Raw genomic sequence first — 14,288 nt, forward strand, 5'->3', positions numbered from 1 at the left:
TTTTAAAATCTTAATAAGATTTTATTTATTTGTTTTTTATAGAATGAGAAGTAAATTTATAAGAAATCAAATTGTTAAAATTATTATTTTTTTAATTAATAAACGTTATAAAAAGGAAAAGATTCTTAGATTTAGTAAGGTAATTTTTTCCTGTGTTAGTCGCTTTGTAAATAATTTAAAATTTGAAACTTAATTAATTATTTTTTTTAATGATTTTACTTCAAAAAATTATGCCGTGATAAAAAATAATTATTTCATTTTTTGATTGAATTTTATATCAGCATAGAGATAAACGGTTAATAATGTTTTTAGAATATTAGATTAATCTATACTTGATAAAAATACAAAATTGATGGCTTTCCTAATTAATTTTATAATTAAACTTAGTTGACTCATAATTAATGATCTTGAAATTTACTAATGATTATGAATATTTTTAATCCCGTAATTATTAATAAAATTCTCTATAAAAAGTACATAAAACATTTTTACTTAGCTCTAATTTTTAATATAAATAAATTATCAACTTTTTTAAAAATTTTTAAATAAAAAAGTTGATTGTAAATAAAATTTTAGGCCAATCGATTACAGAAAAAGGAAACGGAACGGAAGGCTCAAGCTAAAAATTTAACATTTTTCTCCTGTTTTCGTGCCTGAAATTTATATAATAAACAATTTTAATTACTTAGATTCATTATCTATCTATTTTATTTATTTATTTTTCTTTTACTTATCTTAAAACAATAAAACATTTAGGAATAAATATATGACAATATTTGGAAGAAGGCAGCTTTACACGATCTCTTATCGAATATCCTGCATTGAACTGCATAAAAACAAAAGTTGGAGTGAGTAGCGATTTATCAGCTTTCATAAAACCTTTCCAATATCGTGTTTTCGGTGAAGTTGATCGGTTTTCCGCTCCTCGAAGTGCCAGAAATGAGGACGGTCAATGCCCCTATACCTAACATCAGCGACTCAGCAGGTGGAAAGTGGATTTTCTCGGTCGAACCAGAACTTATTATTACAGAACTGACTATAAGAGGACAGGATGCAACAAACATCCATGCTAAAATAAAACAACCATCCTAGATCAGAACACAATAACAAGATTAATAAACGCCTAGATCCACTTTACGATCTTTCATACATTTTTTATAACTCTTTCATAAATCGTTATTTTTATTGCTTATCCCATTAAATTTTTGTTTTCGTTTCGAGTGGAAATTTCACCTTTTAAGAAATTATAACTAATTTACACTTAATTTTTTATTTTATTTTATTTATTTATCAAAATAAAATTCCTAATAAAATAAATACAACAGAATTATTTTTAAACATTTTTTTTTTTTTTTTTTTAAATTTAAGAAGAGATCGTTTATCTAAAAACTCGTTCAGAATATCAATCTCAATCTCGATTATCATATAACGTTTGCGTGACATTTCTAAATATATTATTTCTGTGAATGTAAAATAAAATTTATTAAGCTTTTTAATTATAAAAATTAAAAATAAGATAGTATAAAGTACAATCACACGAACAAGGAACGTAGGATATTAAAAATTCTCGTTCATCACTGGAAGTGGATACTATTTAAAATGATCTTTTCTGACGTCAGAAGAGAGAATATAGAACTTACGTCCTTAAAACGATAGTGAAGTGGTCAAGTACGAGTACAAACAACAAATCATTCACTGTTATAAGCTAAACAATGGTAAAGGGCAATCTGAATGATAATAACTTCAAATTACTATTCATTGTAAATGTTTTAAGTTGGTCGGGCGATAAACATTGTCTGCAGTTTGGAATTTAGGTCTCGCGCATTTGAACTGCAACTTGGGCATAGCCAATCTTTCCGTATAATTCCTATAAACAGGTGCCTACTCTAATTTTTGTAAGAAAAATAATGGTTTTAATAATCACAAATAACTTAATAGTCTCTTACGGGCATAATCTCAGAATTGCTATTTTTTTCTTCTTTTTTTTTCTTTTTTACTGTTCCGTTTGGAAAATCATCTGTGAATGGTTTTGTGCTAAAAATATGTGAGGGAATGTCGAGGGAGAAATTAGTTTATACATTATAGTGTTTTGGTATTAAATGATTAAATGTATTTTGAGATCTTTCTAAACAGATATTCTTTATTTATAACCTATCAACAGAACATTAGATATTTTTTTTCTTTTTTTTTTTGAAAATTTGAATAGTGAAAGTGAATGGTATTTAGGGCAACCGATTACCTATTCTATCTACAAAATCCGCAGTTCTTTTGTGTTTTAGAAGAAAGAGGACAGCTGTAAAGAACATCGCAATTTTAAGTCAAACTTTATAAAATTATGAATAGCTTAGCTGCGGTTTTACTGTATATGACTATATAAGAAGCATTAGTGATAAGAATTTGATTAAAAGATATTAAAATTTTTTAGTGTACAATCTTAATTAATTTAATATCAAATACCAGGTATGAATTAGAAATAATCATCATTAAAAATTAATTATTAAAACCACATTTAAATAAAGTAATAATTACGAATATCTTCGTTTACAGCTCATGCCTTATTTTTTATATTTTATTACATTAAAATCCGTTTTAATTGTTAATCTTAAATTTAAAAAAAGATTATTACGTTATATAATTTATTATTTCCTACTTTTCAGAAAATCATTTAAAATATAATCTTTGTTCTCGTTTGGAAAATATCTAATTTTCAATTCTTTACACGAATTTTTAAGTACTATTATATATGTACGTGTGTTCCTTGTATTTTTCATTTGTTATACCTTTATCTTCAATTACAAAGAATAATAAAAGTTATAAAATTAAAAATAAACAAGAGTATATCACGAATACTATCCTTTCAGTTAGATTTGGTTTTAATTTACCTGTAAAATTAATCTTGTTTGGATACTTTATATGTTATATAATTACTATTTTTATATAATTTAATACCTCTTGACTATATGCACAGTATTAGAACAATGTTTTTATTTATTTCTAATAAAAATATCAATACTTATTAATCAATATAGTTATATCATATAGGCCTATACTGGTATATAGCATTTGAAAATATTATTAATATTCATAAATATAAATAAATAAATAACTAAAAATATATGTATTGTTTATTATTATATAATAAATAAACAATACATATATTTTTTTGCATTTGTGTTTATTTATTCATTTGTTTGCATTCATTCTTTGTAAAATATATTATGAATTTGTATTCATAACAAATTTTAAAAAGATTTGACATGGATCCAAGCATTAATTTCTTCTAAGATTTATGTTTATGTATAATTTATTTAAATAGTTAAAACTTTCCTCTGTATAGTTACTTAACATTCAATATATGTCTATTTAGATAAGTCTTTGCGCAGGAGGTAAACATTTGAAGATATTCAGTTACAAACCTGATTAGATTGACTTTTCTAATAAACATCAAGTTATAAACGGATTTAAATATTAAAATATTTGCTTTTAATTCTAAATTGTATATAAAAAACTTGATCGTAATAAAAAAATAATAATAATATGCTGTATGTTATTATTTTTCATTAGTATAAAACATATTTTATCGTGTTTCGATTTTACTTTACGAGTAACTTAATTAATATAATAAATAAAGTTAATTAAAATTACATCTGACATTATTCAAATATCACCTACAAAATGTTGTTAATTTAATTAAAACATAAGCCATTACATTAGCTTCAAAATTTTTTAATTAGATAGCAGTTAATACGATTAATTGTTAATTTATAATTATCCGAAAAAGTATATGCTGTACATGTGCTTTTACGTTAATTATATTTCGTATATTGACAGTTATTCATAATTTTGATCCAGATCGATGAGTTTTCACATATGTATTAACAATTGCCCTTGTTTTCATTCTATAGTCTCTTCTTTTGATAATAATTTATTGACAACGCTGAAAAGTTTCGAAAGATTGTTTATTCATAAATTTAGGCCTAATATTTTTGAACAACAAGCAGACAAATGTACAGATGGATAATGAACATTTCCTGTTTTGTTCTAACATATGATATAAGTGTAACTATCATCAAGTTTTTTTGTTAGCTTCCGGGATGCTGCGTTTCCGTATTTATATCCAATTTTAATAGCTAAAATTAAAAAGAAAAATTAGATAAGTAAATGGATCTAACACTTATAAAACAAGATTTTTTAAATAATCTTTATTATGTAAGAATGTAAAGGTTAAAAAATAGCGTTCCTCTTTTTCATAAAAGTGTAGAGAATGTAACAAACTGTTGTTGTTATCTTAAAGCAAATTAGATTATTATTATTATTAATAGCTTATTAAAACTATTTAAATTCATGGGAATTAATGTAAGAAATCAAATGATTGATATTGATTTGTCAATTAATGATTGGCTTAGCTTGTAAAAGATCAGAATAGATGAATGAAGCAATTATGCGATGATTGATGATGACAATTATGTTCCTGACATATGTATCATCATTCCTTGCCTTTATAAAAACTTTAATCAAAAGTATAAAGTTTCCGTTATACTGATTATGATCTACAACCATTCATTTCTTGAAAGATCATTAAAATTTAAAACATCGTGCATCAAAATTGATATTTATTAAATATACCTAATTTATCATAATAGAATTAATAAAAATAAAAAAAAAATAGTGAACAAAATAAAAAATAAAATGAATATCAATATTTGACTATTCTAAGTTGAATAATCATTCTGTTGTCCTCTTTACACTTCATTTGCTGGCCGAATGTTGCGTGAAGGATCGAATTGTCACGTTGGTTTCAGTTCTGCTGATTGGTGATACTGTTGTCGAGATGTCACACTCCAGAGGTCGATGACCGTCAGCTTTGGGTGAGTTTTGGCAAGGGGGGAAGAAAAAAAAAGACAAAAACAGAAGGCAATAGATAGTTACACTGTTACCATCGTTCTAAAGGTTATTGAGTTACACTTTACGCTAACAATAAAAAAAATCTTGTTAAGTCTACTTAACACTAATGTTATTAACCACCTATAAATATTTAAAATTTGTCATTTATTGTTTCAGGAACTTTTAACTATTTTATCTCATTTATTACTCATTAATAATGTAAAAATGTGATATAACGATCTATATTTAGTTAATTCATTTTTATTTTAACCACAACAACTTTAATATACGCTATTGGAGCTGGAATTACCGCGGCTGCTGGCACCAGACTTGCCCTCCAATGGCATTATTCAGGCTGTACGCCTGCTTTGAGCACTCATTTTTATTTTATTTACATACAATAAAAAAAAACTAAAATAATTCGTTTACATGTAATTAAAATTTATCGCTGAAATAATTCTTAATTAATAAACTAATTAAGAAATTACTTTTTCTCTGTTCGAAAATATTTAATAAAAAATAATTTAATTTGAAAACAGTGATTATTATTTATTCAATATGGAAATAAGTTAATTAACACATTTAAAATGACTGAATAATTTCAAGACGTAAGTAAATAACTTTTTCTCTTTTTTTTTTTTGTATCTTTGAGTTAGCATCTGGTTATTAGATACAACTCTGCTAAAACAAGTTCATAAAAGCACCAAAGAAAAAAAAAAAAACCGATTATTCATGGAAAAAGTAGTGGAAGATATTAAGTGAAGTGGGTGTTTAATGCATGTAAAAAAATCAAACCATCAACTTTTTATAAATAGATCCTCTGTAACTAACGAAAATGCCGAATGTAAACTCATCCTTAAAATATGTATTACCTTGTAGGAAATCACTTTTTAAGTTGTCAGTTTCCTTTTGAATATGTATGCTTGTAACTAAATTTATTTTCTTATTTTATAACTAAAATGTAACGTTAAAATCTACGGAAGAAATTTTATTAAATATAAATGAAATTATTTAAATAATTTTTATTTATTTAAAGTTAATAAGGTTTATATTTAAAAGGAAAATTTGAGAATTTGATATGTATTAACTATTTATAAGAAAAAATGAATTGATAATACAAATAAAAAAAAATTGCGGTTGTTGTCACAATAACTCGATTTCCGTTTGCGTTTGCCTTCGTAACACTAAAGCTGTACTGTACACTCATTTCCTACGTCACAAACAAAAGTTTGAATTGTTAAGATATTAATAAACAGATCCAAGTTCTTTACCCTTTATCAGTATCTTGTTAAAATATTCTTCAAGTAGGTCTTTAAGCATGATTGAACAGCAATGAGACTATAAAATATACAGTTAATTTTAGTATCCCGAATAGATCTATTCTTATAAGAAAATTTTCAATCGCAGTTAATAAATTATAAAAAAGAAAAAAGAATGTAATATATATATATTTCGATTTCTAATCTGATTTTACCTTATAAGAAAGTTTATTTTTAAATTGCTATAAAAGCAAACAATGATTTATTAATTTTCATATTTTTCTAAACAGATTTTTTTTCGATTTTATTGTTCTTTAGTCGAAGAATCCGTTATTGTTTTATAAAATCGGGAAAAGTAAATGAATAGAAATGAAAATAAAATTTGCTCCGAATCGAAGCGGACTCGCCAATAACCTACTGTAAAACAGGTAATCACTTTTCACTTGACTGAATTGTGCTACAAACCGACATACATTAATATCAGAATACAAACAATTGTATCCTGTAGGAATAGCAGTTCAACCAGAGCTACGTCCTTCAACGACCTCTAATGACAACTGAACCAACTATTCCTTAATTACGTCTTGCGTGGCAACACACGAAACGTTGTCTCGAGTCGCTCACTTGCAAATTAAATAGTTGTTATTCGGTTTAAAAATAAATCCATAAAGGAAATTAAAAATAAAGTAAGATCGTTTTCAAACTGTTACAGACTTCTTTTTGCATCGATATTTTTAAAACTTAATAGAAATTCTTCGACAAGGTGCGTGCAAGGTATGTTCTTCCTTCATACGTCCGTCCTCAACCTGTCTGTGCCTGCGTTACGTCATACTTAGGCCACTGTAACTAACTATATGGTCACGGTCTACATCACGTGACATACACACGTGCATTTTAATACCACAAATTTAGAAAATAAGAAAAACTGTAACCTCAATTTTTTTAAAAAAGGATTTTTGATTGTTAGGTGCTAAACTGCGATATTGATAGAATCTCGCCCAAGATGGTTTTTAAAAGATTCTATTTTAGTTTAACTATCGTTAGAAAAATAAATAACAATTTTAAACATAAAAATAAACATATATATATATTTTTGTTGTTAAAAGGTTTTACTTTTGCCACTAAGAGAATTAAGATTTTAAACCGTCATTGCATTATCGTTACATTTGCTATTTTTTTTATAGCTTCAAATTAAAATATAAAATATACATTTATTATTTATTGATTTAAATGGGAAAAAAATCATTTATCGAATTATAAAAATTATGAAAATTTATTATTGCGCGATCTTTAACCTAATTCCTAAAACCCATAAACTTGTTTTAACCAATCATTAGACTTCTTTATAGATCTAGTTCTTCACAATCATTTTTAGTTTAGATAATTTCATTTCTTGTCTAACTAGTAACTCAAAAACAGAAAGAAAAATATCCGAACAGATCTTGAAAGTTATAACCATATGAACCGAATTTAAACTTTTACTACCTACACAACAGAAAACTGATATAATCAATAATATTTTTAATTTAATATCTGTACAAGTCTTCAATTTTTTATGCTAAATATTCCTAAATAATTCCATTATAATGCGTGTAATGAAAGTATAAGAACGATTTTTATAAATAGGTTCACAAGTAGCATATTTGCAGAAATTTCGTTATCAAAGCATTGAAGACGTTGAAACGTTGATTATGACAAGATTTAAATCTCTGTATAATTCTTTTTTTTAAGTTTAGTTGAAAATAACGTAAAATAAACATATAATTTTAATTATATAATTTCAGTTAAACACACAAATTGTGCAATAAATCAGAATTAAAATAGAAACTGTTCGATGCATAAATAAAATTATGAGAATTATTTACTTTAAAAATGAAGTTATTGTAGTAACCTATAGAAGTGTAAAGCAAAAACATCAATTTTATTCGAAATAAAACCATCTTACAAGTGTAATAAAAGATTTGTTGCGTATAATTGTGTTGAAAAGAGAAAATTATAAAATAAATTACCTTAAAAACTTTTATAAAATAAATATTAAGACAAGTTTTTTGTAATTTTGAACTTTTTTTGGAATCTTGAAATGATGTACACGGAAGCCAGAGCTATCACTTACAGAATCAATTTTGTCTTATGGCTTCTTCTCTTCCTGTTTATAAAACAGATGTTTCTTGGTTTTCTTGCGTGATCACTTTGTCACGTGATCGTGACAACATCCAACTCGCTTTTTTAAACCGTATAAGAATGCGAAGTATTTTAATGTTGTATTCAAATTTATTATCTTTAACTCCAACACTATCATTTTCAAAATATTTATAAGTACTTTTTCTCATTAAGAAATGTTCTCTTTCGAGTGCTATTTAATTAGTCAGAATAAAATTTGAAGATAATTATTTAAAATTATTTTTTTAAAGAAAAGCATAAAATTATATTATATAATTATATTTAAACAATTCGAAAATTTATTATACATATTTTCTTTTCATAATTTACTATTATTAAATTCAAGACGATTAATTTAAAGCAAAAAAACATTAACGTTCAAGGATTTCGAGTTACCGTTAACTTAATAATATTCGCAGTTGTTACTTCTACGGTAACATTCCTAATACTACACGACAAAACGTCGTAAGGTCCATGTTGTTGGCCTTGATCTATTTGTCCCGACATCAACTCTTCATGAAACCAACCCTTTTTTTCTGACGCCGTATATCTATACACTGTTTGACAACTTGTTAAGTAAGTTTTTGGATGCTGTATATCGAAAAATAAACTTATTTTTCATGGGAATTTATCAAAAATAATCCAAATCAAGCATTCATTTTCCTGAATTAATTAAAGTGTGTGGGAAACAAAGTTACCGTCTTTATCGCAACCGGGATGCATCACGCACGATCTGATGATTTTTCACTTTCTAAATAATGGAGGCGTCAATGTTTTTTACTTTTCCTAAGCTTGGTTGAGCTTCTTTTAAGCGATAAAATCCTATTTTTCTTTTAATATTTTAAAAATATTTATATTATTGCCGCGGGCAATAACATTACGAGATTGGCACAGATTCAATAAATGCTTTATTGTTGTTTAAGGTCGTAATCCTGCTGTTAATTCTAATTTATATAACTGAATGTCTTTTGTAGGTTATTTTATGAGATGATCAATTTCATTTTATTAATCCTCTCATCGTCATTACTTTACATTATTTCGTTTACAATAACAATACAGGAATTGTCGTCTATTGTGATTTTTTCTGCTTATAATTAAATCAGAAGACATAAAAATCCTTTTAAATAATGATATAAAATTAATTTAAAATGAACCATTTTTTATTAAAGTACTCTTTACTAAATCATATTGAAAACTATTCGAGTTCACTGATTAAAAAATTTAAATGTTAATAGAATTAATACAATGAAGTTAAAATAAAATAAAACAAAACAAAATTAAAATATGGCTGCATGCAAATTTACGAGGTCACATGAAAGTTTTAACTATAAAAATATATGATTCATTTCTTTATCATATTTATTTATTTTTTAATAGTCCTATTAAAAGTTTAAGAAATTTAATAATTATTTTTTTAAGTTATAAAATCTGCAACTAAACAGCAGAAGAGGAATAGTTATTAACGAAAAAATGATGAAGGGTGAAGAAATGTTTAATCAAGTGACGGTACAAAATGGTGAATAAAAACAGATTCCTAAGAGCAACTTGAAACACTAAAACACATTATTTCAATCAGTTTTCTTTTTATTTTAGTCATAAGATCACAGCCATCTGTTCTGCTATAAGATTCGCCCACGCAACCAGATGCAGATGCTGGTTGTGTTGGCGCATCCGCTATCAATACTAATACCAATTTCTGGGATCGAACATAACGGCTTAAACTCAAATAAGTTCTTACGAGATACAAGTAGTCCTTGACCTACGCGTGTTAAAATCCTTAAATATTCCTCCTCTTTCTAGTTAGACAAGATTTTATTTGTTACGAGTAGAGTGCCATCTCTAAATACCTAGAGATGGTGTGGTCAAAGGTCAAACTTGTTGCTATATGTGTGATGTTGGAATGTATCGTTAGCGAAACTTACTTCCGATTGACATGTTTATAAATTCAATTTTACGTTTTTTAAATATACTTAATGATACGATCAAAGAGGAACAGTGAATTTATGGATAAGTTTATTGTAGATTATATTCAAGTATTGTTTTATAAACGTTTTATAAATGATTCTTGCAAAAGATTTTACGTTTAATGTTTTAAATTAAAGTTTTAATTTGTTTTCCCGTTTAAATTTACTTACCTTATAGTAATATCTTATTAAAAAACTAAAGCTAGAGTAAGATCTTAAGATTTTATTTTAGTTAATTAATATGCAAATAACGAAACATATACGCAATTGTGTGTTAAACAGAATCATACCATAGCTTACACATTGTTACGTCCTCATTAATTTACATAGTATACATTTATACACTACAAGGTATACATTTCTTTTATATACATTGAAAACATTCGACTTTAATTCGTCATTTTAAATTTTAATTATTTAAAATTTAAAAAAAAACTGTTGCATCGAAACTTACAATTTACAAGTGGGAATTCGCTCACTTATTCAAACAATTCGTGACGATTTTAAGCTATGCATTTTATATATGTAATTTTTAAAACTATATAATTTTTAGTGCCTAGATGTCCTAGACTCATATTGAAATTATTCCTAAAATTAAAAATAAGGTGTAATTTTTTGTTTTAAAAATGTCTAAATTTTAGTTTTGATAAATTAAAAATTAAACATTTATCATTCAATTAATTAGTTTATAAAATACAATTAAAACCGATAAAATACAGGTTTATTTTTTTATTACATCGGAAATCAATTTTAAAATTTTACAAATTTGTTACAAAATCCACAAAACTGGTATCATAAACGCCTTGTTCTTCATGATTTCTATTATTTTTATTATTTTTTTTTTATTTGGAGCGGAGAATTGGTTTTCTTCGAGTTTTATCTTTATTGTTGCAACATTCTTTACTACCGTTTTCTTCTAGGAGCGTGTCATTTATGCGTTCAAGCAGTTAAAAAGTTATAAATAAAAGTGTGGTGCAAGAGTGAACGTTCATTCTTAACTCACATACCTACACTTGCCCCATTTTTACCTTCCAACAGCCATTCAGAATATTATCACTTCGTGAAATTATTCTTAAACTGCTGTAATTCTCAAAATATATGAATTAGACTTCATGTCGCTTTAAAGTAAAACACGTTCTCTATCACCAAACTAATCTTATGAGGAAAAAGTAGCAAATTTAAGATTTAATACAAATTTTAAAAATATTTTAATAAAATATCTTTATTTCAAAAATAAATTATCGTATTTTCATCATTTCATAAATTTATTTTTAATTTAAAAAGTAATTTTATACAGTTATTTTTCATTCAATCTTTTACATTAAAAAGTTTTATAAAAATTAAAATAAAATTGTGAAAATAAGAAATGCGGCTAAAAGGAAATAAACGTGACTTTATTTTAACGATGATCTCATTTTGTTTTTATATATTACATGATATTTTAACGACTAAAATAATCTTCGTGGTATTTTTACTGATAATATACTAAAACTGTTGCTTGATATCAGTTCGTAGAGAAGTTCGTGATCTAAGTACAACGAAAGACCTTTGAAAATTAAAAATAAAATGTTAATAATTTAATACTATTGGTGTATTTATTAACTATTTTATTTATCTTATTACGTTACTTGAGAAGTATAAAAATTTATAATAGTTTGAATAGTCCTTACTGTATTATGTGAGTTTTTGGTATTTATAGAGCATACAAAGTATATTAAATACCAGTGTATAAATTCGTTAAAAACATAAAATCTTGTACTTTTATTATAATTAAACAGTTATGTCATTATTAATTCGCTTTCTATACCCTTTTCGAATATTAGTTTTGTATGTCATCGGCTTAATGTTAAAGAAAATACATTTTATTGGAAAAATTTTAAATATTTAATGTCTCAATTATAAAAAAGAAAAGAGCTTTGAAAAAAAATATCATCTATGATAATAAGACGTATTGGAGTTTTAAAATTGCATATTCTTACATAGTTGTTATTCGAGTTTCTCCGAAATTCTTGAAAGGAGAGTGAAAATATCTGAGGGTTTGTCCATTTGGATTTCGCATAAACCTACACGAAGGCTGCGAGTAGAAAGCGTGACGATGATAGTAGTAGTAATTACGCTTATTTTCATGCCAACCTACTTTATGTTAGTTCTGACCCACTTCAGCGGAGGAGTTGTTGATGAACCGACATTGACACCAAGTTAAAATGATAAAGAAAAAAAAAATTACATTAGTTTCAATATCTTCCTTCTTGTTGCCTTTCTATTATGTATTAAATTACACCATCTACTTGATGTTTCTGATATTTCTTTCCTTTTAATTAAATTAATGAAGTATTGTTTAGCCTTCCTGATAACAAATAATTCTGAAGAAACTGACTTAATAAGATCTCCTACTTAGATATCGTTGAGATGGTTTTTATATTTTAAAAAAATTAGAATAAAATCGGCATAGTTTTTGGAATACTTTCACTGATAAAGTATTTTGTTTATGAATAAAATGAAACAGGTTGGTGTATAATTCCGCAACGAGAAACTCTATACAATCCCATTGGCCTAAGTGTTCTTCACGCATAATTTCAGTTTTGACGGTCGTTAACTGAAGTCGATGTTGGATATATTTTCACCCTATTAACCTCTACATGAAGTTAATTTTTTAGTGTGTTCTCCAATTACATATACTTTGATAACAACATGCAGAAATTAGAATTTTGTCATGGTTTTGTTGATTAAAACTTAACTTAAAAAACGAAATTAAGTGTCTCAAATTCTATTTCAAAATTCAAAAATATCTACTTAAATTGTAAGAAACTATTTTAAATATTGAAACAAAATAAAGATTGACGCTTGAAAATGGGTTAATTATGATTTACTGCCTCTAATAAATATTAATTGCAACTTAAAATTAAAATTGTGTCAATTTAAAACACTTTTTTCTTTAAATTATTTTAAAAATAAATTAAGTATGTGAAATTTCTTTATGTTTTTAACAATATTTACATACTTTTCTTCTATTGCATTCGATTATTTTTATTTTTTTTTGAAGTTTAAAACTTTCGTATGAATTGATAAATTACTGAGACAAGATAAGCTTTTGCTATATATAAAAATTTTTTATTCACGTTTTACTTCAAATGTTATGACACAACAGGGAATTTATAAATTTATTTAGATATAAAATAAAAGAAAGGAGCGAGTTTTACCTATCGGCTCAGTTGCAAGGCAGAGAAGCAACGTGAGACGAGAAGAGCCTACGTGTTATGATTGTTTCCGAACCCGAAATAAATAACAAAGAATTATTTACGAGATTGTGATTAGATAATTAGTTTACTGGGTTTACTAGGCATTGACGACGCAATAAAACCTGATCACCGTCAATTGCATTTCAATCTAAATTAATGCATTTCGTAGCAAAGTGAATATAGTCTATAATCCCGAGACTACAAGGACGATGATCGGAAACACATTTGTCGCCATTCTGACGAGACATCGAAGCCGTCTAGAAACACAAACAGTCTTGCTTGTTTTCTCTATGACATCGGAAATAAGGCGCCATCTATGTGTCCAACACATTCTGTTGCCTAGGTGATGGTGGCACACTTTCCATTTTGATTCTCACGTGGCACAGAACAATACTAGACATAATTGTATTGTGTATTGCACGATAGAAACGCCTCTTATGGATACAGAAAAATTTTTATTGGATTCTAAATCCTGGAAAAAATTTCTCTTTTTCTCTTTAAACGAATATATGGTACATGTATCATATCTAAAATCTGCGATAAACGTCATAAGATTCGTGAGTTTGTTGTTAAATCAGCGAAAAATTCCATTTGAACGTCAGCTAACAGAAAGACTATTTATATCCTAAAAATCAAGTAAACTTATAATAATATAAATTGAAATACATAGAGCATATAACAAAAATTTACAACAAAAAAAAGAAAAATATATAACCTACAATAAATGGAAAACAAAAGAGGAAAATTTGTATTCGTTGTTTAAAGAAAATATATATATATAT

Source organism: Centruroides vittatus, unplaced genomic scaffold, assembly GCF_030686945.1.
Source record: "Centruroides vittatus isolate TY-2023 unplaced genomic scaffold, ASM3068694v2 scaffold_386, whole genome shotgun sequence".
Classification (NCBI taxonomy): domain Eukaryota; kingdom Metazoa; phylum Arthropoda; class Arachnida; order Scorpiones; family Buthidae; genus Centruroides; species Centruroides vittatus.